This window comes from Nicotiana tomentosiformis, chromosome 8, assembly GCF_000390325.3.
Source record: "Nicotiana tomentosiformis chromosome 8, ASM39032v3, whole genome shotgun sequence".
Classification (NCBI taxonomy): Eukaryota; Viridiplantae; Streptophyta; class Magnoliopsida; order Solanales; family Solanaceae; genus Nicotiana; species Nicotiana tomentosiformis.
Window position 1 is genome coordinate 133,275,807 of NC_090819.1, and position 18,032 is coordinate 133,293,838.

An 18,032-nucleotide genomic window follows, 5' to 3' on the forward strand; every position below is an offset into this window, starting at 1 on the left:
TCTGCATTTCATGGGGTTCCTATTTTTCCTATGATTATTGTGGTGATACTAATATTGTCTCCTTTTGTCCTTTTGTCTTTTTGTTTTCTTGAGCCGAGGGTCTTTCGGAAATAGTCTCTCTACTCCTTTGAGGTAGGGGTAAGGTCTACGTACACACTACCCTCCCCAGACCCCATTAGTGGAATTTTACTGGGTTGTTGTTGTTGTTGCTTCAGCAGCAATTAATATTTTACCAAGCTTTTAAAAAATAATTTTAAACGTGTTTTTCTCAAAAATACTTTTTAAATAAATATTTTTTGGAAGAGGTTACTGTCACTTTTTTTCTTCCAAAAGTTTCGTCAAATACTTTAACTTTGGATAAAGATACTTTTTACAAAAAAAAAAAAACACGTTCACTATTAATCTATTAAGTTACAAAAAGAGCAAAACTTTGACAAAAAATATGAACCCAATTAATTGGATTATTTTATGTAGGTCCCAGCGCACAATATTTTATTTTCAGATACAAGTTCAAAGCATATACCTTCACATCATTGCTGAGTTAAAAGAGTAAAGGAAAAAACATCTAGATAATGAGCCACAAATGCCACAAGAAAAACATTCTTTCACACTATTACCTCCATTATTACCATTTCTATCGGGACAATTTTGAATAAAAGATCTCGACCGTAAATGTAATTAGCCAAAGTTACTTGAAATAATTTGATCATATTCTACGAAAATACACCAATCTATAAGCGCAACAATGACAAAAACATTTTGTGGTGCCATATAATACCAATTTGTGAAAAAAATTCACTAAACATATAAATCATAGTTTCTAGAAAATCATATATACATACACATACAGAAACGGAATTAAAAGAAGGTAAGGAGGTTCAATTGAATTCCCTTAGCCGAAAAAATGAACGACAGATGGGGCACAAAGTAACTCTTTTGGATTTATATGAAGTATTAAATCTCCTTTGATATATGATATAGAATATCTATATTCAGTATTATAAGAGAATATAAGAAAACTAAGGTTGTTTAGAACTTTGTATGTCTAAATTCGGTATTTTTAGTTGTTTACGTTAGTATAACAGTAACTATAAGATTTGACATTCTAACCTATTTTTTTCGAGATACATTTCTAATTTTAGAAACTCATTTTCGTAACAAATTAATACATCCAATAAATGAAATCAAATATTGGATATTCATAAAATCATTTTGTTAGGGATTGAGGTCTGATTAATTGATCTCAACAATCAATATAAATATCTATATATTATTAAAAGGAGAGGAAAAAGCCCTCTCCTTAAGTCAAGTGACATCCTAGAAAAAAGTCACATGGCATAAGTAGTTAATAATTAGTTATTTAGCTAATAATTAGTTATTGGTTATTATTTTTTAATTTAAATATCTATAAAATATTTTATAATCAAAGAAAATTAAAACAACTGTCCATTCAAGTTGGATTTTTTAAATTAAAATATTTTATAATAAAAAACAAAAATTACAAAATATTTGTCAATTCAAGTTCGAGTTTTTAAATTATTTTAAAATAAAGAGTTTGTTTATTCAGAAAATATTATTGAGTAGAATAAAATATAAAATAAAAAAATATATCTTCTATTATATTATAAAAATAAAGTAGCATACAAAACTTTAAATAAAGTAATATGCTAATAAAAGTTTCTATTAACAATTAAATAATTCTAAATATTGGACAATATAATAAAGAAAAATACAGAAAAAGTTATTCGATGCCTATATAAGCCTCATTAATTTGATAGAACAATAGGATACAATTTAAAATAAAAAATATATTTCAAGAGTAATAAAATATATATCTTCTAATATATTACAAACAAAATGGTAGACAAAAATATTAAACAAAGTAATATGCTAATAAAAATAAAATTTCTATTAACAATGCAATTATATTAAATATTGGATAATATAATAAAACAATACATAACGAAAAAGTTATCCGATGACTTTATAAATTCTTTTAATTTAATAGCAATTTTATTCATTAAAATTTAGATAATATTATTAACAACAACAAATAAAAAACAAAAAAGTTATCCGATAATTATATAAATCCTTTTAATTTAATAGAGATTTTATTCATTAACATTTAGATAATATTATTGACAACAACAGAATAAAATTAAAAATAAAAAAATATTTCAAGATATATATATATATATATATATATATAAAGAAAGCAAGCAGACAAAAAAATTAAGCAAAGTAATATGCTAATAAAAGTTTTTATTAACAATGTAAAAATACTATACATTGAATAATATAATAAAGAAAAATATAGAACAAAGAAGTTATTCAATGACTATATAAGTCCCTTTAATTTAATTGCGATTTTATTATTGGGTATATCATATTGACAAATAAGATGACAATTAAATTTTATTAAAGCAATACGATCTAATTTGTTCAAACAAGTCTGATCACAATTTAATTTAATTAATATTTTTTAATATTGACCGCGCATCACGAGGGTACTATTATTATTATTATTATTATTATTATTATTATTATTATTATTATTATTATTGTGAAAGTCCAATGATGAACGTGTTCACCTTATATTCCGCCTCGTATCACTTTTCGCCCGTGCCACGTGTCAAACCGTGTCCTTATCTGTATGCAGTGTTCACACAAGGTTTTAAGTTTTAGGGGTCCTTTGGTAGGAGGTATTAGAAAAAATAATGCAAGAATTAGCTCTGTGCATTACTAATACATTGTTTGGTATATTTTTTCAACCTTTGTAAAACTAATATTTGTATTAGTTATACATCATACTTGGTATTATCCTATGTATAAGCAATGCATAAAAAAACATGACATTAGCAATGTAAGGGTTTTAATACTTGCATAAACATGGTTAAAGACCTAACTGCCCCCTCAAATCCCTAAAAACCCATCTCAAATACTTTCCCCCATATTATTAGCAAGCAGACTTCTCTCTGTACGCTTTGGCCATGGAAAAGCACGGGTGAATGTAGCCAAACTTGTTATAGCTTGATACTTTGATAGTACTACTTTATATTTTAGCATTATTATTTTTGTACTGATCCATTTAGGTTAATGGATCACTTAAAAGAGCCTCTTCCTTTTGCTCGAGGTAGATGTTACCTCTCAATGTTGAAAGAATTTTGTTATCTATGTAGTTAATTGTTATAGCTAAAGTTGAAAATTGTGAAGGGTACTTTTGTAAAAATGCAATTTTCTAAAAATTATGCGATGCTTTAATACATCAAATCAAACGGTAGATAAAAAATAATCTCAACATAACTAATGCGAGCACAACTAATGCCAGCATTACTAATACACTTTATTCAGCACTATTCTTATACCACCTACCAAACGACCCCTAAGATATTTGACCTTAGAAAGCATCTTCTGAAAAATCTATAAATTCATATACGCTAATGCTTTGTTCTGCAACTCGTCTTCTCATGCCAAGAAAAAATCTCAGTTTCCTTGGGCAATTTTCTTCGATTCTTAAACCAACCCATTTCAATTCTGTGTCTACTCCTCCGATTCAAACAGTTATTATTATTTCTATTGCTTCCGCAACAGTTTGTTTGGATGGTCGTTACCTATCGTATTGTATCGTATAGTTACTTTAAATACGATGTTTGTTTTGGTTGTTACTTAAATTTTATTGTATCTTAACGTTAAATCCGTCGTTACGTAACGACGAAATATACCACTTTATGTAACGACGGATTTGGTGTGGTTGCGTCGTTATCTTGTCTTTTTCTCTCATCTCACCCTTCACTATTATTAAATAATTTTATTTTATCATTTACCCTACCTTTTTATATAATAAATTTACCATGTATCATTTTTTTCTTTATAATATTACAAATTTATTCTTCATATTGTTGGTGCATGATATCATGAAACAACGACAAACAATATAATCTATCCAAACATTGTATTCATCAAACGATACAGTATAATACAATACGATTGTTTACCCGAAAAAACGAATAGAGTTGAATTTATAAGTAGTTCTAAGGATACATGATATAGATTGATACGAATCGGGAAAATAAGTAAATGTATATTGAAATTAACTGTAAAAAGAATTGATACGAACTCAAATTGAATAGAGAGTGATTGATAAGAGAACAAGATAAACCAATATCCAAAGCCCAAAAAAGGATGGTATTTGCTAGATGTTATGTAAATTTCAGTGAATCTAAATGTCCCCCTTACAAATGATAACAACTCTTAATATAGAGGGGAATCCCATTTTGGATATAATTAAAAATACATAGTGGGGATCACATGATAGATTAATTAATTAGCTTTTCCTTGATTCAAGCCGTGATTTCCGCCGAGATTCTACCCCCAATTGCGGTTATAACGACCTTTCTGTCTTTTGGCTCGATCTCGGTCTCGGTTGCTCTCGATCGTGATCGGTCTCTATTCGCTCGACCTCTATCTGGGATTGATCTCGATCTTGGCCGATCTCAATCTTGATCGGTCTCTCTTTGCTCGACCTCTATTTAGACCGGTCTCTGGGATTCAAACTCGATCCTGGCTGATCTCGATCTTGGTCGGTCTCTGGGGCTCGAACTCGACAACCCAACTTCACATCACAACTCGATATTATAATGATGAACCTCGGTCCATCATGCTCCAATCTTGATTAGTCACACAAAAGGCAAACTCAGTTTTTACCGTATACAGATAGTCCCCTCGTTTCTCGGAAATAAGATGGCGAGAAACGATATGATTTTTCAAACTCCGACTAGATGAATACTGACGTCTGCAACAAGCCCGATTGTGATGTATGTGACAAACATCCCATCGGTCCAGTTACCAAGGCATTAAATGCGCGTCAGTCAATGATCGGCCACTACTAATTTTGAACCGTCGCTCTGAAATCTATAAATAGCTCCCTTTTTCATTATTTCAAACTTTTACCTTCAAATCTTTTTCATTCCAATCTTCAGAGTTCTTCGCCTTCTCCAAAGCTCCCTATTTCCAGGTTTTGGAATTTCTTTGCTTGTTCTTCTCAAAATACCAAATACTTTAATCTCCCTTCTTATTTGTTCACAAAACTTTAGATGGCCAAAATATCTAAAACCGTTCCGCAGAAAGAGGATGCTTCCTCATCTCGGCCGGCCGGTGAGAAACCAGTGGTGGAGCCACGCCTTGTGGAACTTATTCCCGAGGTGTGTGTTATCGATTCCGATGTTAAGGTCGAGAAACCCTCATCGATTGTTGGTCGATGCGAGCCGGTATCGAGATATATATGCTCGATACCCGAAAGCCTTCTTGATTTGGTGAAAAAATATTTCAATTGGGAAAATAAAGAGGTTGTGATACCGACACCGGAGGAAGCGATCACTACCCACGTGGAAGGGTACCTGAGTATTTAAACTTATCCTTTCACGCTGGGTCCCCTCGATTCGGTCATCGTCGATTTTTGCAAGAAATACCAAGTGACCCTCGGCCAAATTCACCCTTCTTTATGGAGGATCGTAATACTGCTCTGTTTCTTCGTGAGCAAAATCGACGGGCTCCCCTTCACCCTTGACCACCTCGTAAGATTCTATAGCCCTCGAGTCTACCGAGGTGGGCTGATAAAGCTTTAATGCCGGGCCACTAAGGCATTCACCTCGAGTATCGATGAAGATAAAGATCGGGGCTGGATGAGCCGGTTCGTTCAGGTAAAGACCACGGACCTAATCCCGGCGTAGAGCATGTCGTTTCCTAAGAAATGGAATATGAAACGTAAGTATGATGCTGTTTTTAATTTCCGTTTGTTGTGTTTACTTCTCCATCCCTTCTTATCAGTGTTTTTCTCGATGTAACCGTTGCTTGGATGTCGGGTGCGGTTCCCCAACTCAATAACTGGGTCAAGAGCCTGGTTTCGAATTCAACATACGCCGAGCGCGTGTGGCGCGAGTTGTCAAAAGGCCGGTGGGAGGCTCGTACTCATGGTAAACCTTCTTCTTGGCTTACCGATTTCCCCACAGTTCAAGCATTTTTTCAAGCATAAGTTTTACTTACTTTTCTTTTTTTTGTAGGTCTCGGAAAGGATGCGGCCATGAGACCCCCGTCAGCTGATGAAGAAGCTTTACTACCTATCTCAAAACCGGCGAAGGTAATTAAGAGAAAAAGGGCCTCAGACTCCGAGGGTCAAAAACCTAAGAAGAGAGCGGCCCGTAAACCCAAGGGGAACATAATCCCACTAACTATGGAGTCGGTCCTGAGTCTAAGGGATGAAGAAGAAGAAGAAGAAGAAAGTGACTCTAGGCTGGTGGCCCGTGCACGAGCCAGCACCGATATTCAAAATGCTTCAGTACTGGTGGAAGTTGATACTGCTCCATCCAGGCTTGATGAGGTCGAGGAGGAGACTTCGACCCAAGTTCTTGGGCCGATGAGGACCGAGGATGTTTTACCTCGGGGGAAAGAGACCGTCGAAGAGGTGGTGGATGCCGGTGTAGAAACCGAACTTAAGGCTCCCCAAGACGGAGGCGGCACCCAAAAAGACCTACTCGGGGCAATAGAAATCGGGGATTCCCCCTCTTTTCCTTCGTTTTCCCAGTCGATGATACGTGACGCTCAAACTGTGGAGACTGGTCACGGAGAGGGAACCCATGGGGAGAAAAATCCTTTCCATGGTTATTTTGTCGGGGTAGAAGATGTCACCTGTCCGAGTGACTTGGAGGCTTCGAAGAAGAGCTCGAGCGAGGTGGGAGCGCCTTGTCTTTTCAACGAAGCCCAACATGCCCTGAATCGGGTATGTTCATATTTTCTTTGTCAATTCTCATACTTGTATTTTTCTTCCCTTGTATAATTCCTTTTATTTTTGTAGGCTTTTGTGCTCCATCACGAGACATTTTTCTGATCCCGAGGGGAGCTGAGCTAGTACGAAGCCAAAGTTTTGAGGGCTTACTAAGGAGAGAGATGCCTTTAAGCTTCTCAGTGACCAGAGAGAAGGAGAATCAAAAGGACTTCGGGCTGAGCTAGAAGCAGCTCGGAAAGAACAAGATGATCTGGCCGAGCAGATAAAAAGAATCTTTGGTTTTAATGATACTGACTCGGGAGTGATGGCTAACAGCTCGGTCCCGTAGGTCCAGAAAAGCTTGATATGATCAGACAGCTTCGTGTTGAAGTGGATGCAGTGAAAATGGAGGCCGAGGAATGGAAGAAGAATATGGACCGCCTCGCCTCAGAAAAAGAGGCTGCCCGAACTCAACTGGCCTCGGTTGAGATCCAACTCCAAATCTTGAAAGAGAAAACCTTGGTGAAAGCCAAGAAAATTGAGGAGTTCCAGTCTTGGTTGGGCTCAGAACCCTCTGATCGAGAGAGACTGGCCACAGAACTTTCAGCGGCCAAATCGGAGGTCGAAAAAGCCATGGCCAATACTGATGCAATGGTTGCCGTTTACTGGTTCGATACTGAAGCTGCTCAGGTTCGAGCAAAGGAGGTTGTTGAGGCTGCTCAGACTCGAGCAAACTGGGTTGCCGAGCGCACTAAATGCCAGTATAGAAGGGAGACTCTTGAGGAGATCCATGCTCGTGGCTTCGATCTTACGGCCGAGATCGAGAAAGCTAAGGAGCTTGAAGCTGAGACCAGAGTGTTGGCCTTTCGTGATGATGATGATACCAGGAGTATGAGCGGATCTGAAAGTGAAGGAGGCCTCGAGGGAGAAGATGCTGATCCCGGAGAGGACTAAGTCCTTTAGTATTTTTTGTGTTTCTTATAAGACCATTTTGGTCTTTTGTAGAGAAACTTGATCGGGCCATGCTACCCTTGTAAATGATTTTTGACATATATATAAAACTTTCTTCCTTTCCGTCTTATAACATTGCAAAGTTGTATTCTAAGACCCGAGGTTTAGACAATTTGATTAAAACTGAATTAGTATAGCCCTTAGACTTTATGATCGAGTGAGTGCTTGCTCGAATTCGAAATAAGGTAACCCTTAGGTTTTTTGATCGAGGATGGTCTTCTCGAACTCAAGGTAAAAAACAACCCTTAGGCTATTGTAAAAAGATTGTTCAAGGCTTTATCCCCTTTTTTGGATTGAAATAGTTTATCATTTGTATTTGTAATGCCTTGGCATGAAATAAGGAATTGTTCGAGAGTTCGAACAATTTTGAACTCTTTAGAGTTTTTGAGGCTTGATATTATCGAAGCCTTTTATGATTTTGCCAGGGGTAGCCTTCTTAACCGGTTTATGAAAGAATTCGAAGGCATGTTTCTTTACGGAGTTCGGACGTTTCCAATCCGTGTTGATTTGGACATAGCCTCTTTAGTACGAGATTTGCCTCTCGAGCTTATTTTCCCGTTTTACTTCGAGCTTACCCGAAGTGTCAGTCCCCAAGTGGGGTGGCCGTGGCCTATAAAATCGAGGATTTCCTAAAAGGTCTTATGATCTCGGAGTTTATATAATTCGATCTTGTTTATTTTTCGGTCGGCAAACCCCAATTGTGGGGGTAATCATCCGAACTCCGGTTATGGCCGGCCCTTTACGCATGCTTACATAATAGATCGAGGATATGAAATTGTAAAGTATAAATTTTTTTATAAGGTATGAGATATCGGTAAAGAAGAATACTTCTCTTTATAAATCATTATACATGCGTACATGTTCTATGCCAGGGCTCGAGCAAACTACGCGGGCATGGTTCGTTTGACCTTTTGACCCGTACAAATTTTTCCTATTGAGACCCGGTTGCCATGAAGTAACTTCCTTGCATCAAACTTGATATTCGAGGTTAATTCCTCCAGTATTCGAGGTTGGTTGTAAAGAGGCCTCGGATACTATTGAATTGTTCTAAGTCAGCCCGATCAATAGTTGCCTCATTAAAAACCTTGCCGGAAAATCCATTTGGGACAAAACCGGTCTAAGGGGAAAAGAGTGCAACGCATGCTTTGATACCTAAAATCTTGGTGTTTAAGAATCCACTGTTGTTTCTGGTCGAACACTTGAAAGAGTTAGTTTTGAAATACAAATGAACATGGGAGGGACGTACCTTAGCAGTAGTATCGTTTTAGGTGCGATACGTTCCAATTGCTCGGTAGTTGTTTGCCGTTTATTATGCCAAGCTTGTAGGATCCTTTTCCGATGATTTCGAGAACCTGATACGGTCCCTCCCAGTTCGGACCCAGTTTCACTTCATTCGGATTTCGGGTATTGACGGTGACTTTTCTTAACACCAAGTCCACGATGTTAAAATATCGAAGATTGGTCCTTCGATTGTAGTAACTTTCAATCTGCTCTTTTTGGGTGGCTAATCGGACGAGAGCGGCTTCGCGTCTTTCATCCAACAATTCTAGGCTCGTATTCATGGTCTCATTATTTGACTCCTCTGTTGCATATCGAAACCTGATGCTAGGTTCTCCGACCTCGACCGGGATCAGAGCTTCGGCACCATAAACCAACGAGAACGGTGTTGCTCCGGTACTGGATTTCGATGTTGTGCGGTATGCCCAAAGGACCTCGGGTAGTATTTCTCTTCATTTTCCTTTGGCGTCGGTCAATCTTTTCTTAATATTTTGGATGATGATTTTGTTGGTCGATTCGGCTTGTCCGTTCCTGCAGGGATGATAAGGTGTTGATAGGATCCTTTTGATCTTGTGATCCTCGAGAAATGTAGTTACTTTGCTGCCGATGAATTGTTTTCCATTATCACATACGATCTCGGAGGGCATCCCGAATCAACATATGATGTGATCCAAAATGAAGTCTATGATTTCCTTTTCTCTGACTTTCTCTGACCATATACAACGATACATTATGAAACGATGTATAACAATCATCCAAACAAGGCGTAAGAGATTTGAGTTGTTTTGTTTAAGAACAGATTATAGTACAATGGCCAGCCAATCTAGCAAGCCTCAATCTATTTATGACTTCACTGTCAAGGTCAGCACTTTTACTTTGTTATAATTTTTGGTTTTTCCCTAAATTATGTTTTTATAAATAGAAATATTGCTTCTGTTTGTTTTATTAGTCTCTGAATTAAAAATTGAGTTATGTGGCAGCATTTTCTCGGTTTGTAAGTGATCGAACATTGTTTTTGTATAGAAATGAATCACCACCATAAAAAAAACATGAGAATGATAATTCATTTTTTGTTTTCTTTTGTGTAAAGGTCGCTTATTTTTGTTTTCATTTATGCTTTTGTTTATTTTTTGGTCTATGAATTAGGGCTTTTGCGTTTTGAGGCATCATTTTGATGTTGTGGGTTTGTAAATTATTATGCGTTGTTTGTATGAATATGAATAACCCAGATAAGCAACAATTTAAATGATAATTCATTATTTTACTCATTTATGAGTTTGGTGTAAAGAGAGAGTACCTGTTGTATAGTTAGTTGGAATAACTTGTTAAATGAATAAGGTTAGAGAATCTTCGGACCCTTTTAAAGCTAGAGGAAAAGGGATAATGGTCTGCGCGACGCGTAACTTGTGATGTGTGGTTAGGCGTGTGGGGCTCATATTAAAGAAAAACAAAGAAAAAAATGGGAGGTGCCTAACTTTATTGATAACTTTGATGAAGAAAATGGGAGGTGCCTAACTTTATTGACAACTTTGTTATAAGAAAATGGAAGGTGCCTAACTTTGTTGAAGGATTATAGGACTAAATCTACAACAAGACATCTTCTTTGTAGTAGTTGAATGGCATCTCTTACTATAAATAGAGGCCTCCATTCTTCATTTCAATCACACCAAAATAAGAGAGAAGCAATAGAAGTTAGAGAGAGTAATCCACAGATTGTAGTCTGTGAGATAAATAGTGAGTGTGAGTAATATTGTAGTGAAGTGTTTATAAATAAAGAGTGTTATTTCTTTCAAGATTGTAGTAGTCTCTTGACACTACTAAGTTGTAATATTATAGTGGTTATATTGCTCCGCTCGGGTATTGTATTTTACTCATTAAAAGAGTTGGTGTCGTTGTTACTCTCTTGTGTTATTATTATTTGTCGTGGATATTATTCCTGGGAGGGATTATTATTTTTTCCAACAACGTAGTATCAGATCCATGGAAAATTATGGTACACTGTCTTTTCAGTACCCCCGTCTCACAAAAGATAATTATGAGAAATTGTGTCTACGTATGAAAGCCATTCTTGGCTCTTAGGATGTGTGGAAAATCGTAGATTGAGGGTATGCAAAATTTGATAATGAGGAAGCTCTGCCTCAAAATAAAAAAGATGTCTTGGTAAAGACAAGGAATCTACCACCTCAAAGAAAGCTTGGGAGATTTTACAAAATACTCTTCATGGAGTTGACAAGGTGAGAAAGTTAAAACTTCAAACTCTAAGGGCTGATTTTGAAGTTTTAAAAATGAAAGAATTCGAATGCATTTTAGATTATTGTTCAAAAGTGAAGGCTGTTGTAAATCAATTAAGAAGATATGGGGAGGACATAAAAGATGTTCGTGTGGTAGAAAAGATCCTTCACACTTTAACACTTAAATTTGATTTTGTGGTGTGTGCTATTGAGGAGTCTAAAGATTTAGACTCTATAATGGTAGAGCAATTGAAGGGTTGTTTCCATGCCCATGAAGAAAAGATCAAGAGAAGACAAGAAGTACCATTGGAGCAACTTCTTAAAACTCGGGCATCCTTCAAAGATTATGGAGGTGAAAAGAGCTATCGAGGGAATGGACGGGGACGAGATCGTGGCAGTCATGGAAGAGGAAGAAGAAACGCTAAGAACTTCAACAATGAAGTTAAAATCCACCGGACATTCAGAGGTCATGGTCGTGGACATAGAGGAGGAAGAGGACATGGCTACTACCAAGAAAATAATGGACAAAGGTATGACAAATCAAAAATTGAGTGTTATAATTGTCCTAAATTTGGCCATTACTCTTGGGAATGTCGTAGCAATGTTGAAGAAAAAGCTAACCTTGTTGACGACAAGAAAGAAGAAGTTGAGTACGCTGTTGATGACACTCAAGGAATGAGACAAGGATGATTGCAGTTCGTGGTATTTGGACAATGGAGCAAGCAATCATATTTGTGGATGCAAAGAGAAATTTGTGGAAATCAATAAAACAGTGAGAGGTAATGTGTCCTTTGGAGATACCTCAAAGATTCAAATTGAAGGGATATGTACGATTCTTATCTCCTGTAAAGATGGTAGTCATAAGTTAATTCAAGATGTCCCAAAATTAAAAATTAATATTTTGAGTTTGGGCCAATTTCTTGAAAAGGAATATGACATCCACATGAAAAATATGCATCTTTGGCTTAGAGATTCAAGTGTAATTCTAATTGCTAAAGTGCATATGGCTAAGAATAGATTATTCTCTCTGAATCTTAAGAAAATTGATGCAAAGTGTTTGAAGGCTAATGTGCAAGATGAATCATGGTGTGGCACATGCGATTTGGGCACTTAAATTTTGAAGCACTCAAATCAATGGGAGAAAAGAGCATGGTGCATGGGATACCATCAATAAGCCATCCCAATCAATTGTGTGAAGCTTGTCTTCTTGGAAAACATGCAAGGAGGAGTATTCCAAAGGAGGCCATGTCAAGATCAACCAAGCCTCTTCAGCTTGTTCACACTGATGTATGTGGACCAATCAATCCACCTTCCTTTGGTAAATGTAAATACTTTCTACTTTTCATTGATGACTTTAGTAGAAATACTTGGGTTTATTTCTTGAACAAAAAATCTGAAACTTTTGTTGCTTTTAAAACTTTCAAAGTACTTGTAGAAAAAGAAAGTGGCTATGAAATAAAAGCTTTAATGTCCAATAGAGGAGGCAAATTCACTTCAAAAGAATTTAATGACCTTTGTAAATCTCATGGAATTCATCGCCCTCTAATGGTACCTTATTCACCCCAACAAAATGGAGTTGCAGAGAGAAAGAATCGAACGATTCTTAATATGGCTAGATGTATGTTAAAATCTAAAAATATGCCCAAGGAATTTTGGGCAAAAGCTGTATCTTGTGCAGTTTATTTGAACAACATGTCTCCAACAAAGAATGTTAGAGATCAAACCCCTCAAGAAGCATGGAGTGGAAGAAAGCCAAGTGTCAAGCACTTGAGAATCTTTGGGAGCATAGCCTATGCTCATGTGCCACATCAAGGTAGAGCGAAGCTTGACGATCGAAGTGTCAAGCATGTGTTTGTTGGCTATGATACGAGTTCAAAAGGCTATAAGCTATACAACCCAAGTAGCGGCAAGATGGTGGTAAGTCACGATGTTGAATTTGATGAAGAATTGGCATGGAACTGGGAAGCTCAGGAAGAAACTTCATATGATTTTCTTCCATACTTTGGTGATAAAGAAGAACCAGAGACCATGGAACCTGTGCAGGATACAACTCCACCTCCTTCTCCAACAAATGTTGCATGTCCTTCTTCTCAAGAAAGTTCAAATGAACAACCGCAAAGGACAAGGAGTATTCAAGAACTCTATAAGGACACAGAGGAAGTTACTAATTTTGATTTTTATATTGTCTCTTTGCTGATAGTGAACCAATGAACTTTGATGAAGCTGTTGAAGACAAAAGGTGGAGACAAGCCATGGAGGAGGAGATCGAGTCAATAGAGAAGAACAACACTTAGGAGTTAACAACACTTCCCAAGGGTCATCGAGCAATTGGAGTTAAATGGGTATACAAGGAAAAGAAGAATGCTGATGGAGATGTGGAGAGATACAAGGCAAGACTTGTGGCTAAAGGCTACAAGCAAAGGCAAGGCATTGACTATGAAGAAGTCTATGCCCCTGTTGCCTGCATGGAGACGATTCATTTGCTTATCTCTTTGGCGGCGCAAATGAAGTGAAAGATCCATCAACTAGATGTCAAGTCAGCATTTTTGAATGGCTATCTTGAAGAAGAAGTCTATGTTGAACAACCATTGGGCTTTGTGGTCAAAAACCATGAAGATAAAGTGTTGCGGTTGAAAAAAGCTTTATATGGATTAAAGCAAGCCCCACGAGCATGGAATAGTTGCATCGACAAGTATTTTCAAAACAATGGGTTTACTCGTTGTCTCCATGAATATGCTCTTTACCTTAAAGTTCATACTAATGGAGATATCTTACTTGTTTGTCTTTATGTTGATGATCTTATTTTCACGGGTAATAACTCAAGTTTGCTTGAAGCTTTTAAGAAAGATATATCTCGTGAGTTCGAGATGACAGATGTAGGGCTCATGTCATACTACTTGGGCCTAGAAGTGAAGAAGATGGAGGGGGAAATTTTCATCTCTCAAGAAATCTATACAAAGGAGATCTTGAAGAAGTTCAACATGCTCGATTGCAACCCCGTGAACACACCGATGGAGAGTGGGACAAAATTGTCCAAGTTTAATGAAGGAGAAAATGTGGATCCCACATTTTTCAAAAGTCTTGTGGAAAGTTTGAGGTACTTGACTTGTACCAGGCCAGATATACTCTTTGCAGTTGGAGTAGTAAGCCGCTTCATGAAAGCTCCTACCTCCACCCATTTGAAAGTCACTAGAAGAATTCTTCGTTACCTAAAAGGTACGATCGACTTTGGGTTATTTTATTCTTCTTCTAATGATTTCAACCTTATGGGATTTTGTGATAGTGATTATGCGGGAGATATTGATGATAGAAAAAGCACAACTGACTTTGTGTTTTTCTTTGGTGATTCTGTTTTTTCTTGGAGTTCAAAGAAACAGTCCATAGTTACTCTCTCGACTTGTGAAGCCGAATATATAGCAACAACATCATATACCTGTCATGCTATTTGGTTAAGAAGATTATTGAAGGAGCTCAATTTGCCACAAATTGAAGCTACAGAGATTTGTATTGATAACAAATCTGCATAGGCACTCGCCAAGAATTCGGTGTATCATGATCGAAGCAAGCATATAGATACAAGATATCATTTCATCAGAGAGTGCATTGCCAAGAAGGAAGTCAAGCTCAAATATGTGAAGTCTCATGATTAGCCTGCAGATATCTTTATAAAACCTCTTAAGTTTGAGGATTTTCAGAGATTGAGATCAAGTCTTGGAATGAAAAAGAAAAATCAAAATTAAGGGAGAGATTTGTGGGGCTCATATTAAAGAAAAACAAATAAGAAAATGGGCGGTGCCTAACTTTGTTGACAACTTTGTTGAAGAAAATAGGAGGTGCCTAATTTTGTTGACAACTTTGTTGAAGAAAATGGGAGGTGCCTAACTTTGTTGACAACTTATAGGACTAAATCAACAACAATACATCTTCTTTGTAGTAGTTGAATGACATCTCTTACTATAAATTGAGGCCTCCATTCTTCATTTCAATCACACCAAAATAAGAGAGAAGCAATAGAAGTTAGAGAGAGTAATCCACAGATTGTAGTTTGTGAGATAAATAGTGAGTGTGGGTAATATTGTAGTGAGGTGTTTATAAATAAAGAGTATTGTTTCTTTTAAAATTGTAGTAGTCTCTTGACACTACTAAGTTGTAATATTGTAGTGGTTATATTGCTCCACTCGGATATTGTATTTTACTTATTAAAAGAGTTGGTGTCGTTGTTACTCTCTTGTGTTATTATTATTTGTCGTGGATATTATTCCTGGGCGGGGTTATTATTTTTCCCAACAAGGCGCACGCCCCAGGTTGAACAAAGGGCGGAGGGGATCCATTGAATTTTGAACTGTGACCAGTGAGCACAAAGCCCCGAGGATTCGCCGGTCATTGGAAAACAAAGATAAGCAGAAGGTGTAGAGTTGTTATATATGGTATCCATTTAGGGCTAGCAGCAAACTAAGGTCTGTTGTAGTATTTGTTATCCAAACATGGGGTTCGTTTTCGTTTCTTTATAGTTAAAAAAAGTGGTTTTAAGTGTTTATTCATTTATATAACACTAAGGTTGAGAGTATTGTTTTTCTCAGGATAATACAGTTTAAGCTGTAATCTTGATAAGATTTTGTATTACTGAACTTCATTTGACTTTTATAGGATGCTAAGGGTAATGATGTTGATCTCAGCATTTACAAGGGAAAGGTCCTTATCATTGTCAATGTTGCATCACAGAGGTATGTGTTAGCTTCATAGTTATCTTATTCATTATAGGTTTGAGAGCCTTTTTTCTGGTTTTATTTGCTTCTTTTCATTGTGAAGTTCCCATGTGTTGTTCCCAAAAAATTGACTGAAAGTATCCCGAGCAGACATCCACATTGGAATTGATATTTCATCGATCAAGGGAAAGAATGCATAGTAATTTAACTTCTAATTATTTGTAAATGTGGTTTGATACTCAGAATTCTGATGGTGTATGAATACCATTCTGTTGATCTAGCACATTTTGTGGATCTGTAATCTGTTACATTTCCATATGTCTTCTGTCATATGAACTTAGCGTGGTCTGGTTTTTCAGAGTTCAATTGAACATCAACTCAGCCTTTTCTTAGACGTTTTCTATGAGAAATTAAACTAAAAGCTTATCATCCTAGACGATCTTATCGGATAAGGCATTCCTTTCCCATGCTGAAAATATTATGTATCTGGCCAACTATAAAAACTGATTATTAAAACGTGGTGATGGAACATTTCTAGATCGGATATGAGTATCTGACATTGATCGACTTTCTAATGGGGGATGTGCATTGATTACAAGCAGTTGAACAAGGTCACAGTCAAGAACAAGTATTCTTTGCCTCATATTGATGATTTGTTTGACCAGCTTCAGGGAGTGAGGGTGTTCTCCAAGATTGATTTGAGGTCCGAGTATCACCAGCTGAAGATTCGGGATTCGGATATTCTTAAGACAACTTTCAGGACCCGTTATGGACATTATGAGATCCTTGTAATGTCGTTTGGGCTGACCAATGCCCCAACAGCGTTCATGCATTTGATGAATGGTGTATTCCAGCCCAATTTGGACTCATTCGTTATTTTATTCATTGATGACATCCGGGTGTACTCTTGTAGCTAGGAGGAGCATGCTCAGCACTTGATGGTTGTGTTACAGATATTGACGGAGGAAAATCTTTATGCAAAGTTCTCCAAGTGCGAGTTTTGGCTCGATTCAGTAGCATTCATAGGGCACGTGGTGTCCAGTGAGGGTATTCAGGTGGATCCGAAGAATATAGAGGCAGTGCAGAGTTGGCCTAGACCATTCTCCGCCACGGATATTAGGAGCTTTCTTGGTTTGGTGGGCTATTACCGTCACTTTGTAGAGGGATTTTCATCTATTGCATCGCCTTTGACCAAATTGACCCAAAAGGGTGCTCCTTTCAGGTGGTTGGACGAGTGTGACGAGAGATTTCAGAAGATCAAGACTGCTTTGACCATAACTCCAGTGTTAGTTCTACCATCAACTTCAGGTTCTTACACCGTGTATTGTGACTCCTCGAGGATAGGCATTGGATGTGTTCTGATGCAGGAAGGTAGGGTGATTGCCTATGCCTCGCGCTAGTGGAAGACCCATGAGAAGCACTATCCTATCCATGATCTTGAGTTAGCAACCATTGTTCACGCCTTAATGTTTTGGCGCCATTATTTGTATGGGGTTCATTGTGAGATCTATACTGATCACCGGAGTCTGCAGTATTTGTTTAAGCAAAAGGATATTAATTTGCATCAGCGGAGATGGTTATAGCTTCTTAAGGACTATGATATCACTATTTTTTACCATCCGGGGAAGGCCAATGTGGTGGCCGATGCTTTGAGTCACCGGGCGGAGAGTTTGGGGAGTTTAGCATATCTTCTGGCAGCAGAGAGACTCTTGGAATTGGATGTTCAGGCCTTAGCGGGCCAGCTTGTTAGACTGGATATTTCGAAGCCGAGTCGGGTATTGGCTTGCGTGGTCTCCATGTCTTCTCTTTATGACCGTATCAGGGAGCGTCAGTATGATGACCCGCACCTATTTGTTCTTCAGTACAGGGTTCGGCAAGGTGATGCTAGGGACGTGACTATTGGTGATGACGACATGTTGAGGATGCAGGGCCGAATATGTGTGCCTAATGTAGATGGGCTTAGGGAGGTGATTCTTGAGTTGGCCCATAGCTTGCGGTACTCCATCCATCTAAGTGCCGCGAAGATGTACCAGGATTTGAGACAAC

General features: G+C 37.4%; 1 long non-coding RNA gene across 1 annotated transcript; it reads left to right on the forward strand.

Annotated features, from left to right (window-relative positions):
- Positions 1 to 3,407: 3,407 nt before the first annotated feature.
- LOC138896739 (uncharacterized) lies at positions 3,408 to 15,995 on the forward strand. The gene is made up of 3 exons (XR_011410140.1): positions 3,408 to 3,590; positions 9,821 to 9,910; positions 15,928 to 15,995. It is a non-coding gene; the product is annotated as an uncharacterized lncRNA (long non-coding RNA).
- The last annotated feature ends 2,037 nt before the right edge of the window (positions 15,996 to 18,032 follow it).